This window comes from Grus americana, chromosome Z (assembly GCF_028858705.1).
Source record: "Grus americana isolate bGruAme1 chromosome Z, bGruAme1.mat, whole genome shotgun sequence".
In the NCBI taxonomy this organism is placed as follows: Eukaryota; Metazoa; Chordata; class Aves; order Gruiformes; family Gruidae; genus Grus; species Grus americana.
Genome location: NC_072891.1, coordinates 39,984,550 through 40,004,413, shown reverse-complemented (window position 1 = coordinate 40,004,413; position 19,864 = coordinate 39,984,550). Strand labels below are relative to the sequence as shown.

General features: G+C 37.8%; 1 long non-coding RNA gene across 2 annotated transcripts; it reads right to left on the bottom strand.

Annotated features, from left to right (window-relative positions):
* Positions 1 to 491: 491 nt before the first annotated feature.
* Positions 492 to 19,610, bottom strand: LOC129199618 (uncharacterized). Of its 2 annotated transcripts, none has more exons than XR_008574699.1 (3): positions 19,391 to 19,610; positions 14,479 to 14,583; positions 492 to 622 (listed from the first exon to the last, which is right to left on the bottom strand). It is a non-coding gene; the product is annotated as an uncharacterized LOC129199618 (long non-coding RNA). The 2 variants fall into 2 exon arrangements; XR_008574698.1 differs by lacking the exon at positions 492 to 622 and adding an exon at positions 8,892 to 9,584.
* Positions 19,611 to 19,864: the final 254 nt, after the last annotated feature.

The following is a 19,864-nucleotide window of genomic DNA, read 5'->3' as shown; positions in this document are numbered from 1 at the left end:
AGGAAAACTGAGTTGTTTTTAAATAATTATGAATCTTCCCTGAACAGATTTTCAGTGTAATTCAGAAATTAAATTACTGCATTGGAATTCAAGAAAGCTGAGATAAAAAGTTTGTCTCTGGCTCACAGGCCTCCTCGGGTGATCTTGGACTCGTCACTTGGATCAGCGTTCAGAAGTACATAAACGCTCCTGCATTGGCTATGAGGAGGTAAGGTGCCTAATTCAAGCTTCGGGTTTTCATTCTTGGAATATAAATCTTATTTTTTGCTTATCATCCCTCAGCTAGTTTTTGGAGGTTTCTAAGATGTTTAAGGACATCATCCATACTAGTCCATTCTCTTTTGTTCTATTTTCTTAAATGCTGCTTTTACATTTAACTCTCAAAACTGAAGTCAAAGGCTATTTTGATTAGTGGAAATACTGAGCCTAGTGGTTTTCATTAATTTCTCAGTGTTAGCTGATATAAACCTAGTTCTTACTCTCAGCTGTTTCCTGTCCTTCTTCGCAGCGGTGCTCTCTGGAGAGGTATGCTGACGATCACATAGAGCCACGTCGCTGCAGTGGGAGCACGGCGTGCCCATGCTTACGGGAACCCAGAGTCTCACAGGGCTGTGCACCGCATCTGTTGTAAAAGGTGAAGAGGTGATTATTGTATTGATTTTCAGAGCTTGAAATGCATGAATCAGGGTTCCCAGAATTATTTATTTGTGCAAGCAACAGTTATAATTTTAAAATTAATTTCATTTAAAGATTTGTACCTCAATCAGGGATTAAACATTTAAATAAGAAAGTCTGCAGGCTGCTCCATGACAAAGACGACCTCCATGCAGTTTGTAATATGATGACTCTGTGCTCCTAATATGAGTGTGGATTAGCATAAGTCTTGTAAATTAGAAAAGGAAGGTAATGGAATACCTTCTCTGGAGGTAGCAGATGCAAACTGCAGCAAACAGCGACAGAGGCTCAAGCCACATCACAAGAGGGGCAGGTTTGGGAGATTTTAGTTACTAAACTCCACCAAATATTTACTTAGCCAGGTACCAGCTTTGATTTCTGAAAGGTTCATAACTTCACCAACTAAAATGAATTTGCATGACAATGACAGAAGTTAACCCTTGCCAATTGCAAATACTTGTTCTGTAGTGCAGAGGCAGTAAAGTTACCAAAGATATGATCTGTACAATTTTACTCTGAAAAACAAGTATTTTGCCCCCGGTAGTATGTGAGCTAATTTAGGTGAGTATATAGGGGAATATAAAGTAATGCTTACAAAAAAAGCTTCATGGCTTTAGCAACATGCTTTAACAAACCTTTATGGTGCTGGCTACAACTTGTATAGTAATCTTCCCATTTATGTGTAAAACAAATGCTCTTATTTGGTTGCAGCTGTAATTTCTCTTTAACATGACTCCTGAAGGATTACAGGAATTTGTTTATTTACAGTGGTTTTGAAGCAAGGGGCGCAATTAAAAAAAAAAAATACAGGTTGAAAACTCCATAGAATTCTGACTTTTCCTAACTGAGGTTCCTTTGTACCTGAAAGAAGGAAAAAGTTGCCCTCTTTATTAAATTTATTCTAGGACAAATGAAGAATACAAATAACAAAATACAATTAATCATTTGGCTAACGAGAGACAAGATAATAAATTTGGGACCCTATTCACTCTTTTTGTCAGAAATATGTTTGTGTAAAATTATGAATAAATGAGGAAGGAACTCATTACTTAGAAGTGAACTCTGCAAATAGAGACAATTAAGTAATTAATAGCACTGCCTGGTTTAACCAGCTGTAGTTTTATTGGTCTTGGGTGACATACATTTCTATGCCACACTCATGGGCAAATTATACAGGGAAAAACATATGTGTACATATTTGGAATAAATATTTTTGAAAGAAAGAGAAAGAGAGAGAGAAAGACAATTCCTTAAGAAAAAATGTCAGTATGTGATATCACAAATAGCCAAAAATGTCACTTCTTCACTAAACTGTTTAACCTTATTTTTGTTTTTTCTCCTTCAGCTGATTATTCTCCTTCCTAGATCTTCCTGTTTTCCCCTGTTTAAAAGAATAAACTTAAGAAAGGACAAGGAAAAAGGAGGAGGAGGAAAGCAAAGACAAAAACGTGCAATGTTTGAAATGCTGGTTTCGTTCGTCTCTGTGCCTGGTGTCATTCCAGGAAACACCGGCCATGTAAATGACTGAGCGGGAGGAGGAAAGGTAAGAGGACATTTCACCATTCTCCCCAGGGTGCCATTCCCCCACCCTTCTCCCACGGAGAGGTGGTTCACCTCAAGCAACGTCCCCGGCCGTGCTCAGGCCATGGTTGCACAGCCACCTCTCCCCAGCATCAGCTCTGTTCCCGAGAAGGGCTGCCCCTTTTGCCCCTGCCATTTTTCGAGTTTTTTTTGCAAGGCTGGCGGCTGGCCAGGGAGGTTATCTGACCCATCTCACTGTGCAGCTGCAGCAACGCGTCATGCAAGGGAGGGAAAGGGGCAGAATCGACCTTTTTTACTATCAACCCAGATTTTTCTCTGGATTAAAGTGTCTCTTTGCCCACAGTCTCAGTGCAAGCCAAGACTGCAGAATCAGTCCTTTGATGTTTTACAACTAGAAATTTATTTCCCGACAGAAATTTGTCTTTTCTTCTAACGAACTGGTGAACTACTTAAATATTGTCATGTCTTTTCTACAGCTGTGAATGCTGAAGCTGTTTAGAAGAAACGCCTCAAGATAACCTGAAAGGCAGTGGCAAAGAAAAAGTAATAATTCAAAGGTTCCTTTTTTTTCCATATCCCTCCTAATTCACTAGATTACGTCACCTCCAAGCGTTCTTTGGTCTGTCTCAGCTTTAGGAATGATATTGTAGATTTTTTAAAATATGATCTAAATAAAACCAATATGCTACCATACAGCTTTAAAGATGCACTTTTAAGACTATTTAAGATTATACTTTTCTCATTAAAAATCATATTTAGAGAATTATGTTCAAGCAAATTTCTGTCAAAGAAAAGTATAAATGTGAAATTTTCAGCATTGCAGCTTTCATTTTTGTGTGGGTGTATACAATAAGAAGCACTCTTTTTTCGATTTAAAATAGATTGTTATACAAAACATATGATAATAACACTAATTAAGACGAAGCCTTGTGTCAGTGCTTACCCGCTTTTGGTCGTTTTTTCACATCATTTTTTCTCCTCCTCATTGACATTGCAAACTAAAGCAAACATTATTTACCTAAATCTGTGACCAAGTGCAGGCAATAATCTAACCATTCTGAGAGATAATGATAGTCTTATTCACCAAACAAATTCTCCCTAAAGATTGCAAAGACAAACACCAAGGCTGAAATCAATTCTCATAACCTATGCCATCAAAGGCACCTTATTTTTTCAGAAAGCAAAGGATTGTATTTGGTTATTGACATCTATAACTTTATTAACAAGACTGAAATTTTAAAGTTCTCTTTCATGTAGCATTTCAAGACATTTTTCCAATCTTTTTATATACAGATTAGCATATGGGGAGCTATAAGGAGCTTTCTGTGCTAATTTATTACTCTTCTGAAGTCACGTAGAAATAATCTGAATCATCTCTAATGTGTAATTGGCAACATCACTCTGCATAACCTCATCTCTCTGTCTTTTTCCATAATGCCAGTGTCATAAGCACTATCTGCAAAAAATATGAAGTAATATTTGTGTGTGTCCTCATAGAGTAGACCTTATTTTCTGCTGCTTCTTTGCTTTAACAGCTAAAATTTGTGGAAGAAATCCATTTGGAGTCATTGTTTCCCAACAATTCTCACCCCTCCCCCCAGAAAAAAATTTGAAAAATCATTAAAACAAAATTTAAAAATCTAGTTAATTTTGAAATAATTTAATTTCTAGTTGGGGTGGGTGGCTGGTGGAAATCAAGCTGCTATAAAGGAATTAACTTGGAGTGTACCCTTTGGTAGTTATGCCAACCTAAGCAAGAACCTTCAGTTGCTGTTCCACAGCCTTGCTTGTGTGCCTGCACAGTGAACTAGATCAGGGAACCAATCTGGCTGGAAAATAAACATTGAAGTCAGTACTGCACATCATGCTGTCTGCCTGAGAACAGAGGTGATTCAGAGCTTTCCAACTTTCAGAAGGGTGTCCTAGCCCACAAGGTTATACAGTCATGTTCACTTCCTCTGGTAGAAAATGACTGTGATTGCACAGCGTAAAATGGAACCAGAACAACTAAGAGAGTCCCAAAATATCTGTGTGTACCCATTAGACGTTAAACCTGCATGGGCCAAGTTATCTGAGCTACCCAGAGAAGCAAGAGAGGGAGCAACTATAGATGTGAAAATACTTTATTGGAAAATAATACAAAATTTCATATTATTCATTCTCCTTGTGTGGGTTAAGAGCAGTATATGCCTTTATACGTACCCGACATAGAACCGTGGTTACAGTGGATTAAGGCTCTATGAATACTACAGTGGTTTGTGAATAATCATGTAGGCTTTTACAACCTCCCTCTAAAAATGAGAGAAATCTGTTTCTGCAACCTTGTGATGTAGGTGTGATAAAGCTTTTGACCTTTTGTGCTTTTTAGGATAAGGATTCCTACCTCTTCCTTTGCATTTTCTAGCATAATGAAGACATTTTTTCTGAAAAATCACATAAATATATGTTAAATGCTAATAGTCTGTATGATGTCTTTCATAAGCAACCTACCCCAAAACAATTTTTCCCAGATCTTTTCATTCACACATTTCAGATGTTAAAAATATCCTGTCAACCTTCAATGCAAAGCTGTCAAGCTAGATATATAAGAACCACCGATTAAAAAAATGTTCTGAGTTTGTGTCAAAAGCAACATTGAGATCCATTGTGAGTAAATTTTGGCTTTTTTTAAGAATGAAGAGACAGGTGATAAAAAAAGAACAAGATTTTATTTCAAATAAAAATGAATGAATGAATGAATGAATGACTGTTACATATACTATAAGTCACAAAACCTGTTGTATTACAGTCACAGTCTCATTTCACTGACACGTCCACATGAATCTCAGGCCATTGGAGTCACTTCGACTTTTAGTGGCCTAATAGCAATTTTTTTGTTCCATAATGAGACTCATTTCTCATTTCCTTTTTGAGGGGTTAACTCCTGTACTGTGGGAGAAGCATTTATTGGGCAAGTACAAACAACACAACGGAGTTGGGTCCACAGCTTGCAGCTTCTGGGTCTAAGTCCCACTGCAGTCTGAATAACGTGCAAAGAACACAGCCACCTCTCCTTCCATCACAAGTTCAGAAGGAACATGGTGCTGTGACAGGAGGGAGGTTAGTAGAGAAACTCATTGTATAAAAAGCGTAGAGCTGTCTTCCTTGAGACTGGTGGCTGAAGAGTAGACGCTCCAGCTAACCATGTTTGCTCCGAGGCCACAAAGTAGGTGGAATTGGAGGATGGAATGAAAATTACTATACCTCCTATACAAGGAGAAACATGAAGCAAACTTTTAAGCCAGGACGCTCGCAATTTATCCATCAGTGGTTGTTGCATTTTTTCATATAAATTTATGGTGTCAACTAGTTCTGTAAAACAGCAAAATATTTTATCTCACTGAGGCAACGACAGCTTTTTTTTTTTTTTCTTTTTTTCTTTGAAGCACAATACTTTACATTTTAAAATAGGGGTTACATATGAAAATACCACACATGGTTTGGGAACTTTAATATTTTCATTAAAATGTTGGGTTGAAAAATATCTTTAGCAACGTACTGCTAAAACCAGGGAAATGAAAGGTGGAGATGATCTTCACTGAAGAGTATTTTCCACTGGGGACTCCACTGGCATTCAGTTGTCTCATTTAATTATCACTTTCCTGATTCAACCATTATTCATGAGCTTCCTTGTGTTCTTAAAAAGCTCTGAGCTGTGCTTGCCAATGTTATGGCATATTATGAAGCACAGTTATGCAGCAAGAGGGAGGGGGTGATAATGCATTGGTCTATACTACTGGCATGTTTTCTGTTTGAATTCCTCGGCTGCCAGCAGAATGCAAAGCTCTTTATTCAAAATCTACTGCTGTTTTTTAAGCATTGTGCTAGTATTACGATCCTTTGCATTGCTTCAGTAAAATACAGCAATATAGAAACAGTATGAATCATTTGCATGAAGTTTACACTAGTTTCCATTTGACTGCATTTCTCTTTTGTAACAGTGGTGAAAGAAATGCATGGAGAGAAAAGTTCCAAACACATGCAGGCAGAATACACCCGGGTAGGTTTGAGATGAATTTTAATTGGCGTCAGTTTTATCCATATGTGAAGCTGGAGTACACTCATTTCCTTTCTTCGTGTCCTCTCTGCCTAATTTAAATGTTTAGATTTTTAGCTGAATTATACACCGCTAATTTACTGGGTTTGGATCTTTACTAAAATTACATATGTCCAAGGTAGTCAGGATAAAGATAAGGATAGAAAGGCTGAATTAAAAATAGCTGTTCTCCTGAATGTGCCTCAAATCAAGTCATAGCTAATGGGGGGGGGAGGGTAGAGCAACCAAAATGGTATAATTTCTGTTCTAAACCACTGAATTTAGTTTATAATAGCAATAATCCTGAGGAAATCAGTCATTAATGAAGTTAACAGCCAGTTTGCTGGAGTGTTATCTGCCCTTGGCTTCACCCTAGGCCATTAAGTCAAAAACCATAACTTTTTGATAAAGATTATTTTTTTTTTAATTATTGCTTAAATACTGAATTGGCACTTTATAAGCACATACATAAGCTTCAGAATACAGTTAAGGTGGAATATTTATTTACTGAGAGTACAGAAGCACTGCCAACATGTTTTACTTTCAGATGTGGAAAGCAAAAACAGGAAAAAAGCTCAGCATGCTTCTTAGCCATCTTGCATCAAATATATATGAGAGTAAAAGCTGATTCTCCCAAATTTATGCTAGGGTGAAAGGAAATACGGACCAACAGTTTCTACACAGCCTGGTTGAAACACTTATTATTCCAGATTCCTTTCAGGCATGCAGATTCTTTTGGTTTAAATGAAACTATGAGGCAGTTTGAAATGAGATGCAGTTACAAAAAATTCAGCAGACTTGCCTTTACCTCGGTGGCAAACAAGTTTGAATTTGGCAGCGAATTACACACTAACTGAATATTTACAAAATTCTGAAGTCTTCACTTAGTCAAACCTTTCATTAATTTCAGTAGGAACAGTAATATTACATGAGTGGGAGGATAAGCGTTATTTTCATATCCAAATACATTAAGACTAGTATGAGCTATGAATGAATAAAACAGGCCAGCATCTATTCAGAATTACATCAGTGTAACTAAGAACAGAACTTGGCTCCGTGTGCTTGGCTGGGGCTGTAGTTGCTAAGACTAGACTAGTCTATGAATTGAAAAAGCTGCTGCAACCAGCATGTGCCAACCGAGCAAGTGCTGGAGCTCTTGGACTTCCTTTGCTCCACAGACTCATGGACAAAACTACTCGCACAAAACCTATATCCCTCCAAGTGAGGACCATCAGGACTGTTTTCCATGCTGTGCGGTCTATATCCTGTGCTGTAGAGCAGGATATTCGGCAAGTCACACTAAGTAAGCAAGACACCACTGAAAGGGGTAAGTTTTAAAGACAAAGCCCCAGTAAGTTGACACGGTGTGGGTTTAGTTTGGAGACAGTTGCTTAGATTTTTTAACGTGATGAGTAAAAGCTGTTAGGACAGCTTTAGAAAAGGACACAGTAAATTATTCGCTGATGGCAAATTTCAAACTAGTGTTGCATGTTTTGCCTAAAAATTATGCCTTAACCCAAACCAAACCCTATGGATTTCACTATAAGTAAGTGTAACAATCCTTTCTTGCTTTATATTTCATAAATATGTTTTTCTGCAGATTTTTTCATCACATCTACCAAATGGTGCTTCCATTCTTTTATTCCTTATTTTTGAAATGAAAAATTTTGATCTCTTGCACTTTATTTTTGCTGTCAGCTAGTCAAATGAGGATAATCCAATAAAATATTTTTCATTAGTGTTGTCGTTTTGATTAATAGCTTTTGTTAATGTTTAAGGCAGTATCATGTGGCTTTAGGATCTATTTTATATTTGAAAGTTGATCTTTAGGATCGGCTATTCTATTTCTTTATTATTTATTTTAAAACTAAAAATAGCAAATCCAAAATTACTCAGTATGATAAAACAGTTTTTATTTTCAGTATTCGTTCTCTCTTTTTTTTTTTTTTAAGGTAGGATATGCAGTTCAAAATAACCAGTATGTGGCCTAGTTTAAATTCAGATTTGATATGTAAAAGAAGCCTTATTAAGTACACCAACCCCTCACTTTTTCTGTTTGCTATATTTTCTTTGATCACACTTACAAGGTAATATAATGTATGGGTGGTGCAAAAGAATTATTAGAAGAATTACCTGAGCAACAATTTCACAAGTTGCAAGTACGAAGGTAAATAGAGGTCTTATTTCTAGTTTTTACACAACAATCTTTCTGCTAGGCATTGCATTTTCTTTCGCTTATCAGCTTAGGTCTTGTACACCGTTTCTTCCTAAGCCACTACATTTTAATAATTATTTCTCAGTTTCACTAACAAATGTTTATTTGCGTGGGATGTTAATTTAAAGTGTCATCAGAAGAAAATCTGGGATGAAAATTGCATAAACCCTCAGACCTAACAAAGGTAACAAAAATGGTACTTTTCTCTCATATTGATAATTCATGTTTTTTCTCTGCCAAGTACCAGTACAGGTTTACTACATGCTTCACTTAACTGACTGTTTTGCTAGTGCCTATATAGCTTGACCATATCACACTGATAGTTTTCCTTTCATTCCATCTTATCAAATAACCACTGCATTTTGCAGAGATTTCTCAGTGGCATCACAATCTGGCTCTGCAAACACTGCACACTAGCTAAAAATATTTCTACAGCATGTATATAGAAAACTGCACCTCCTTAAATAAACAGTATCACAGTATGTGAGGTATTCTATGTATTTAGAAAACCATATTTTTCAGCTGATATAGAATGAAGTATTTGGTGGAAATATCCAACCAAAACAATATATTTTGACTATACAGAATTGGGGGAGTTGTGGTGGGGGAGAAGTGGTGTTAATATAATATAGCTATAGACACAGAAAAATTGAAAATGCAGAATTAAGAAAATGCAGTTTTCACTGGAAACAAAAGATTTTTATGATCTTCACTGCTATAGAAATGAATTTCAAGGACCAGTCCCTAAGAAGTCTTCATCTCCTACATGTTCACCCTTATCATAGTAGGAACTCCTGTTGCACCAGAAGAACACACATGTCGTTCCAGAGCTTTAGGCAGTCTCCTAGGTATCTGGGACCCAACTATAACGGTAAGCAGAGTCTTTGAACCAGATTAAAAATTCTATAGGAAATCAGTGGAAGGTCTCCTATGTTAGCGGTGGCTGTGCAGCTAAGGAAATGTCACAGCTTTCTGAGCTAGCTGGAGTTCCCTAATCATCAGCAGCTTCCCATCCAGCTCTGTTTCAGGGCCGTAGTCACAGGAAGTCATTCTTCTGGCAAAATTGGATGGAGTTTCCTAGACAAAAGGACATGATTGAAAGCTTTTTTAACTGATACTTCTTGGTCCGAATTTAGCATAAGCAAGAACCCAGGAGTGCCCATATGCTGCACACAAACCAACGTTCACTTGAAGAACGCTGTGGCAGGACTGCCCGTAAGGAATCATATGCTTCTGCTATCTCCATTTAGGACACAGCTCTGGCTAGTTTTGACCGGCTCATTCCTTCCTAGCCAGGCTGGCAACCGTAATTGTGGTGCAGGACAGGTAGAGCTGAGCATTGTGTATCTGCTGCCAGCACTTACATCCTCTGCTGGTTTACAGAAATTCTGTATAGAGCTGGAGAAAAACAAAATTGATCCTTGTGCAGTGTAAATTTGTAAGTTAGGCATCAACTGACAGAAGCGCAGTTTTGCAGGCGAGACAAAGGTATGATCAATAGTTGTAAAATGCTGCAGAAAGACCTAGCAGAATGAGAAGAGATTTAGTGGAGCAAGAGTGCAATGTCCATGGACAAAACAATATTTATCAATGTTGACTTCAGATTTTGCTCTGAAACCAAGTAGTTTAAGATTGAAACTGAAATCTGGCCTTTGGCTTCCTCCTGCTCAGGTATATTTGGGAATTAAATGTTTGATTCAGCACAGAAGCTGTTCCAAATGTGTCACATGCAATGTGACTGGCCAGGGGGATGTGCACAAAGGAGCGGTTGGTTTGTTTGTTTGTTTGGTGTTGGTTCAATTATGGCATATTTGACAAAGGAAAAAGTGGTGGCTTCTTTAAATGACATGTCTGTTTCAATGGCATAGTTCATAAGACAAAGGAAGCAGGGAAAAATCTTTTTAATTTTGGTCTTTTTATTTTTGGAATTAAAAGAAAAAAGGAAGGGAAACATATTATGGCTTCTACAGCTTGCAAGGAACAACTTGACACAATTATCATTTGAATAATGTTTTCATTATCCCCTTGACTCCTTAAAATGACTTGATTTTTTTTCTGTAATTTTGAAGTGGTTTGGCAGTGCTTGACATTATTTTCTTTTATTTCTTGATAATTGACTCTTTTTTATTATTATCTTCCCAATCAAAAAGAAACACTGAGTATGGCAGTCAAAAAAAGTCTACGATGTATAATAATTACCTAATCTATATTAACAATGTCCTACCAAAGTTTTCTAACATATTTTTTTTCTCTCCTAAAGACAAAGCTTTTTAAAATTATTTTGACACGTACAAAGTTATACAAGCATAGTCTTTGCACCTTCTAGCAAGCTTTTAGAAGTATAGAAATTATCGTACTGTATCATATAACGGTGTAAGGCAATATTTATTCTCCAACAATGGTAAGCACTGTACACTTTACACGAAAATAAATCAAAATCTCAACAGTTTATAGACTTCTTCAAGAGCTGAAAAACAAGTTTTAAGATCTTTTCCAAAACTTAACACTTATAAGCCTTTAAAAACATCACCCCTCCTATGGATTCCAAGCTCAGAGTACTGTCACTGCTCAGGGTAGAAGGTACCTGTGTAACATTTGCAAGTTCTTCTAAACGCGAAAGCTTTACAAGAACCTGTAGCCTTCCACCCCCTAAGTATTCCCTTTCTCGGGTCTCATCACAGTAGTTGCAGTGTGCTGGGTAGAGTTATGAAAAAACATGTTACACAAAACATGATGTAATACAGTACCAAGTAGGGCTTCAAGGGATTACGTAGGGCTTGTAAGGTTCCTTCTTAATTTTATTTATTTATTCTTTTGTATGCCTGTATCTATCAGTACTGATCTTCCTGCTTTCTCTCTACCCTGTTGTTCTTGTAAATAAGTAATTTTAATACAAAAGCTTAAGTATTACGCATAATATAGAGTAATATGATTCTCCGTCCCGCTTAAGGTAATTCTCTAATTTTGTGTGCCTAAAATGATAGTGTTTACAAATCAGCAAAGTTTTGGAAAGATAGCTGGAGTATGAAAATTACATTAATTTTATTTTGTTGTGGTAACAAGACAGTTATCTTTGTACTTTTTTTGTTTCCACATCGATCTCTAATCTTGGGTAATAATCATTAATATGTTAATACAGAGGGTTTAGCCTATCTTTTATTTCTTAGTTTTACTGTATTGAAAATTGAATCCTGTCAGTCTGTCCCCCTGCTGTTCCTTCACGAACATTTTCCAAACGTTTCTGTTTCTACATTTTGCCTGTCAATTGAAATTACTACTGTGTTTTCATACTCCTTAATCACTGGACTTAATACCTCTTTGGACAGTCGTCCCTTGCCCACCTGCCAAGAAAGTCAATGTGTTTTGACACATAAGCTATCTCCCTGCGATGCAGTGGCAAACCCACCATCGGCCTGGGGACCGGGATCTTGTTCTTTGTGACTGGCATTAAAAGCAAAGACAGAGAGACAGACACTTGTGGGGTTTTGCTGTGCACTTTTAGCAGCAGCAGCAGCAGCAGTCTTGAAGTTGGTCATTTCATCTGAGAATACTGCAATAATTATAGGTGTATGGAGACTCGCTTTTCATTTGCATACGTGTCCCGTTATAAATAGCGAAGTAGCCTTCCTTTAGAAATTCCTCGTTTCTTTCCTGTTATGTGAATGTTTTCGCCCTGGAGAAAGAGAAGCTGCATCTCAAGACCAGCTACATTTCACTCGGGAAAGTTCCGAGTAAGGTTGGAGTGGTATCATGAGTAGGCAAAAATTGTTAGAATAATTTGTGCATATTATAGGGCAGTGTAGCTCTAGCCCAGCTAACTGCTTTTTGTCACATGCCTCCGCTCTGTTAGATACCTTTTGCATGAGAGGTATTATGCAAAATATTGTGTTGCAGCCATCTCACAATAATAGCATGGAGCGCAGGACAGGCTGCTAAACTTGCCTATGCAGCAGAATAAACTTCTTACGCAGAGTTAGCTCTCTGCTATCACAGCTTCACTGTTGCCAGTACCCAAAATAATTCATTTAAAGCTAGCTCTGGCATCTTTATGCTACACTGTGTCCTAGTGGGCTTTTACATTTTCCTATTCTTAGGATTTAAGCCGAAGATACCAGCAGAGAACATTTGCAGTTTGTCAGGTGCAACTGGCCATCCTGGAAACCAGAGATTTAAAGGAATATTAGCTCCTTGGCCTTACTTATTTGTGTTCAAGCTGTGCATTTATCCACCCATGCACCAGCTATGCTGGAGGTACTGAGATATTTAATACTTGAAATATGGAAATGTTGCCTGCTTTTGTGCTGGAGTGACACACAGCAACAGTAGCATGGGGTGGCGTGTGTGCCAAGAACCCTATTTTACAACAGCATTTATTAGTTTTGAATATACCTTCTGAGAACTTCTCTTTGCCCAAATATAAGCTGTTCCGCGGTTTTGTATCACTGTATCTAGAAGGTGTCTCCTGGACTCAGTCATGGTCATGTCTTATCACAATGAGTGCAACAAAAATAATTTTGGAATTATAGCATGCAGTGTTTATTGGCTAATTTATGTCTCTCGTACAAATATTTATATATACTATGTAACTTACCCAAAATGTATAAAACAAAAGGAACATTCAAAACTATGCCACTTTCTGTATTAGGTCAGCCAACACGGGAAGATTTTCTTAATATCAGAATTGTAGCTAAATAAGCATCCTGACACAGACTCTAATTCAGAAAAGCACATAACCACATGTTTAATCTTAAGCATTTGCATTAGTACTTTCTCAGATCAAGACTTTCTAAATCTCCCTGCCTCGTATAAGGGGTTGAGCTGAGGACATTTTTCCCCTCTTGGGATTGGCCTATGAACTGGAAAGAAAAATTAACTGCATGAATTAAAGTGGCGCTAATAGCTTTATATGAGAAAGAGGTTTTTTAATGAAAGGGGAACATGGATAGTCACTTCTACTTTTGGAGACTGTTTTTGTTATCTGACGTAACTATCTTGTTTGCTTTGCGTTGGCCTGTAAATGGATCATGCCAAAAATAGGTGTAAGCAATCTGTAGGCTTTTTTATTCCCTTTAAATATCTACTTTAACATTAAAAAAAAATCTGCTCTTTGGTATGTGTATTTTCAAAAGCCTGAGTCTGTTCTCATCTGCTTCAAAAATTAGGCCATCAATGGGCACTTTGAATATCCCTGGCCTTACTGTTTGGACAGTATTTAAGCATATTTTTTCCAACTATCTGAAAATAAGTGTATTTTGGGATATCAGTTTTAACGGTAACTATGCTGAAAGCAATTTTAGTTTTCACCATAAAAATAGGACGATATACACTTCTCAAGGTATTTGCAGTATAAGCAGTGTGAATAGGTTGCACCTATTCACTAGGGCTTTTTAACTGATTTTTTTTTAATAATACTTTACACACATAGAAAAAAAAAAACCAAACAACTTTATATATAGCTCTGGAATATTGTCATGTAGTAGGTGCATATTCTGTGAAGGAAAAGACTCTTTCTGTATCAGGTCATTCTATAAATACCTTCAGTCCAGAAAGAAAAAAAGAAAGAAGGAAAGAACAAATGTAAAAACGTTAGAAAAAACTAAAAAGCCGCTTTAGAATAGAAGTCCTTAAGCATCCTTAACTCTAGCTGTTGCTATGAGCTACAGCTAAAGCTGCAGAGCGTAGAGGTAAACTCAAGGTGCACGGGAGATTAGTCTAAAACAGAACCCCAGAAACGAATACCTCAAAAGTCACAAGAAGGGCAAAATATTGAAACCTAAACATTTCTCAGTTTGGAAAAAATTTGACAGAAATATGTCTTTTTTCAGTTCAAAACCACGGAATACAGCCATTTTAAAATGCTAAGCCCAAACTAACTTTTTATCTCAAGCCTGTTGTTGTTTTGCAGGTACTAATCTATTGTAACATAACAATAAATAACTGAATGCTCAAGAGAAGGTTATAGATAACTCACTGCCAGTGTGTTTCATCCTTCTTGTAAAGTCCGGGATGTTAGACCCACTAAATTTTTCTGTTTCATATTCTTGTCATTCTTTGAGATTCCACTTTCAGTCATAACCTGTGTTGAAATTAATAGAAAATGTTAATGTTTCCCTTAATTGTACTTTTTTCAGAAGAGAATTACTAATAAGTATGTGCTTGTTGATTCTTCTCATAGTGAAGGATTGATTTTTAAAAAATATATAAATAGCTAGTTCATTAAAATGGACTGAAATAAAACCTATGATTTTCTAAACAGACATTAGCTCGGAAATAAGTTATCCATTTTGCACACAAATAAAAAAGCAATTAATATTTTAAAATCAACTTTTGACCTTCTTTGATTTTAAAATGTAAAGCTGTAGTGCACAAATATGAATAGGAAAACTGGGATTCCACCAGAAAATTAATTCATTTCCTGATAAATAAAATATCTCTATTCTGAGTTTTGCTTTTTTCCAGTGAAGCAACATTAAAAATTTAAAAAATTAGACTGCTTCTGTGAGGCAAAAAGAATGTTTAGCTGGAAGGTCAGCATCCATTTAAAGTGGAAAATCTTTGGTTGCAATAGATCCTCTCTTTTTAAACTACTGCATGAGAGCGATACACATTTGAAGAACCATCGTGCTCCCAACCTGTAGTGCCTGGTGCCTCAGAGGCTGCTAGTAGGAGGATTTGAAGCTCTGATCTGTAGGTAGGTCTTCTGCCTCCTGCTTCTTTCCTAGAGCATTTAATCTTGCTCGCTTATTCCTTTCAACTCTCATATTTCTGCCTCCTTCGCTGAAGCCCATTCTTGCTCTGGGGTTGCCTCGAAACAGCTTAGGAACGCCCGGCCCTGCCAAGGAAGGAGAATGAGGACGCAAATGTCGGGAGGTCATTGCCTCTCCGCAGCCTTTTTTCTGCAGGAAGACAGCCTTTCGCTGCTGCCTCCCCACTTCATCAGCGTTCAAATATGCTGCAGTTTTTCCAGAGCAAGCACCAGGTTATGTGGGCATAGGTACTACCATCCAACTTAGCTCTTTCCCTGAGTTTTATGACCCAAACTATCATTTTAGGGTTTGTGGCGTTGTAGGGTTAATGCAGCTCCAACCAGCAATTATATCCTACAGCCAACCTTTTCAGTTGCTGACATTTTAGGTGAACATTGGAGGGTGGGATAGGAATTCTCACCTACTATCCGTTCTTGTTCAAAGATACATTTAAGTGAGACATTTTATACAATGATCCAGTGATTGACACTGTACCTAAAGCAAGGGTGAGCCGCTACGCAACTTCTGCCATCAGGGCAGGGAAGAATATATGGAATGAAATGAGGCTTCAGTAACACTTAAAAACCCAGTGCATTCCTAAGAAAAAACTTTTTAAATATATCAGCTATGCAAATTTTATAATAAATTTGCAGTATTATAGAAAACATCAGGTTTTAAATGTCATGAAGTATTTACAGGAGTTGAGATTCCTTCTTTGTGGCTAGGGATTGCTTTTCATCTCACAAGACAAAGGAAATAATCAAGTATGGTTTTTCATTTTGCTTTTTTCAAGTTTCTGGTTACCCTGTCATGCATAATGCATTACATTCTTAGCTTCTAAAACTAAATTGGCATAATTAAAGATTTTCAATTACAGAATATTGTTTCTGATTGTGTCAGGATTTTCTAGGGCTGCTTTTAAAACAATTTTACTAGTTTGGAAAAAAATACACAGTTCTTGAATTAAATACTATTCTGTGGAAACAGTTTGAAATTTCATGATGGTTACAAGGCTTTATAAGGAGATAAACACAGTATAGTGTATGTGCATGTTTTCAGATTGCAGGCATAAAGAAATGGGAAAGAATGTAGAAAGAGAGTCTGATGTGAAGAATCTATGAAAGAAATTCAGATTCCTGAGTCTGTCAATAACTCCGTGCAGAAGTCATAAAATGAAAAATTAGAAAGTCTTTCTCATGACTTACATAAAGTTAGGAATGCTTGGCAATGAGACCATATCTGCTGGAGACAGATGAGACGAAGAAAACTGTGACCAATCTTGCTCCTATTGAATCTAAGAAATAAATTTTGGCCATGGGATGCATCTGGCTTCCTTTCATGCCAACAGAAATTAGCCATTGATATCCAGGGGAATGAAATGGGGCCTGTAGACACAGTTTGTTTTGACTATTTTCTATTCAGTAATTTTTAATGAAGCAAATAAATTAGGCATAACTTGCTACAGCTCTAATGAATATATTGCAAATTATTAAAATGATAAAATTATGTGGCCTTAAATATTGACTTAGAAGATTTGTCACCCAAAGAGCCTTGGGAAAGGTGCTAATGCAAGTGAGTATTCTGAAAGGCAATTTATCATTGTTTAGTTTGCACTGAAAATATATTAGCAATGATATTTTTTTCTAGAAAATATTTGTTTATATTTTGAAGTAAAACAACTTCTTTATTGTATTTTAACTCTTTTTGCCTGGCTTTTTCTAAACTTTTTCCAGAAGCACTCATCTGAAATGAGAAATCCAATTAAAGGTTCTTTGAAACCTAGGATAACTACCGCCATCTTACAAGAATGGTGGGCTGAATTGTGCCACTCAGTTTATTTAACTACTAAAGGTATGTGTTCAGTTTTTAAATATACTATAAATTCCTGTATGACCTCAGATCATGTGGTCTTCCTTTGTGTTGTTTACCTGCTTTGATGTATAATAGTTTCAAACAGCATTTTGGAATAAAGTATTTATAATTTGCCTGGGGCTGACTGACGTCCACATGTTTATTATACGTATCATTTTACTGCCTCCATTACTAGTGCTTAGCAGACAATATCTCATCCTAAGTATTAGAATAAATTGTAAATTTAACAACTTGCTCCAGCTAGTGAAGTTACCTCAGACATCATTATACATAGACTATAGTGGACCAAGACAGACGAATAAAGTAAAAGTCTACAAGGATGTCTGAAAATAGATAAATAAAAAATTCCACTCCATATAGTAGAGAGAAAAGTAAAAGAAATTCAGGAGCCAAATAATGTGGGTTTTGTAGACTACCAAAAAAAAAAAAAAGTTTGTAAACAAAATCTTCTCCATTCTGAAAAGCACCATATAAATTCCAAATAAAGGTGCACCAGTACTTAGTGCAATAGTGTAAGGTATTCTGAATGCACTGCTTAGCAAGTAGACAGCTTGTTATTTACCTGTCAAAGTTTTCACTGGTGTTAAGATGCAGCTTTACAACAATTAAATCTAAAAATCATATTTGTATGGACAAGAACAGTAAGACTCAGAATATGAAAGAAGAGGCACTGCCTCCTCTGCAACTTCACCTAGGTTTTGTTTCTGCTGTTAGATGGACATTGAGGAGAAAAAGAAGTGTCTCTGTTGCAATACACCAAGTACAAACTAGATGGAATCTCTACTCTTCCTTCCAGTTGCTTTTCTAAAGCCACAAGCACTAGCCTGGAGCTAATTAATCCTTCACCCAAATGCCAAATTAGATATTAGGTAACTTATACCCATTAGAAAGATGAGATTAAATCCTCATGCTTCCTAACTTGCTTTGCAACGTGATGTGTGAGTTGTTTTATGGCAGAAACTTTTGAGCATGATGAACAGGTTGAAGAGATCCACGAAAGACAGTCATACAGACAAACCTGCCTGCTGCCAACCACATCTGCTGAAATCTCAATTATAAAAAAAAAAAAAATATGCCACTGCAAATTCCTGGTCTTCTTAAGTGAAAAGATGGATAGCGTGGAACTGATACTGGAAGACATGCTGATATAAATGGAGTAAAAAGTAAGCAATTAGTAAGAGTTTCTGAATGGGACCCTAATCTGAAAATGCCGTAAATGACTAATATCAACTTTGCACGCAGTATATAAATTGCATAAATGCAATGGTCGAGAATAAAAAAACCAACTAATATCTTAGGAATTCAGCATGATTTTTTTTTATTTTTAACTGACTCTGTCTTCACCACAGTGAATGCGGTTAAAATTCACCACAATTAGGTAAATCTAAATATTTTCAATATTGGCAGAGCTGATTCTTCATGTCTTTCTCAGTTAGAGTTCAAACAGGTGTTTTGAAAGAGACTTAACCACAAGAACTGCTTCTTGTAAACCTGTTACCTTGTTCTCCAGGAGTAAAGCTTTGACAGTGTGCACCAAGAGCGGAAACTTCACTTTGTCTCTTTCCTATATTAATTCTTAACTTTTTCAGAGCAAAAGAGATCATACCTGTGATCTCTTGCATAACAGACCTAATTGAACTTCACCTGATGCTCCATGTAGGAAAGAATAAATCTACTTTGTCAGGTCCATGTTTAACTTACAAGTATCTGGCTTTGAAATGTATCCCATTATGATTTATGAGATCGATATGAATAATTTTATATGGATCAGGGTTTTCCTTTTTCGTTTTAGGCTTGGGGTTAGGAACTGTGATCCTTGGTACCAGGGACTTGTTTCTAAAATGACCCACTGAGATGCCTTGTGGTTGTGTTCCATGATTTACCATACAGAAAAAAAAAATAACATCGAGAAGATGCTGAAGATTTTTTTTTTTCCATGGGCAAAACATCAGTTAATTCAGAAGGGGAGTTACAAGTTAGGAAAAATTCTGCTGCCCGCGGTACAAGCCCTTTTCTGCAGAACGGTCTGCTCGTTTTATACAGGGAAAACAAACTGCTTTCGACGTCCAGATTCGCTCTTTAATCAGAAAATGACTCACCACCAAACTTTCCCATTCTTGTCGGAAAATGCAGTTCCCCGGTGACAATCACAGCGGGGAGAGCGCTTTAATCTTCCTCGCAAGAGACACCCGCCTTCCCCTCCCCCCCCCCAAAAAAAAAAAAAAAAAAATTAAGGCACACGAGGGGATTTTCTGCGCCCGTTACCTTTCTCCACAAGCTCCGGAGCTCTGCAGACGGAACTCATTTCTGTACCACCACACCCAGCCGCGGCTGCCGGGCAGGACCCGCCAGCAGCCGGGCGCTCCTCAGAGGAGCAAAAGTTGCCGGGAACAGCCGGCGCGGGGCGGCGCGGAGCCGCGCGCCCCCTGCGCGGCCGGGACCGGGACCGGGCCGGGGCCGGGGTCGGGGCCGGGGTGGCGGCGACGGCGCGGTGCCGCCCGCGGCCGCGGTGCCGGGCGGGCGGGCGGCGATTGGCGGCGGCGCTGACAGCGGGCGGGGCCGTGCCGGCGGCGCCGCCCGCCCCCCGCTATAAGCCTCTTTGCCGCTTTCTCCCTGGGTCTCACTCCCGCTTCGCGCGTCCCTGTGGCTGCGCAGTGGAAATCCGCACCGGGGAGCTGCTGAGGGGCGCCGGTGTCATGTGAAAGCGCATATGCTCTGCCATCCACGCAGTCCCCCCCT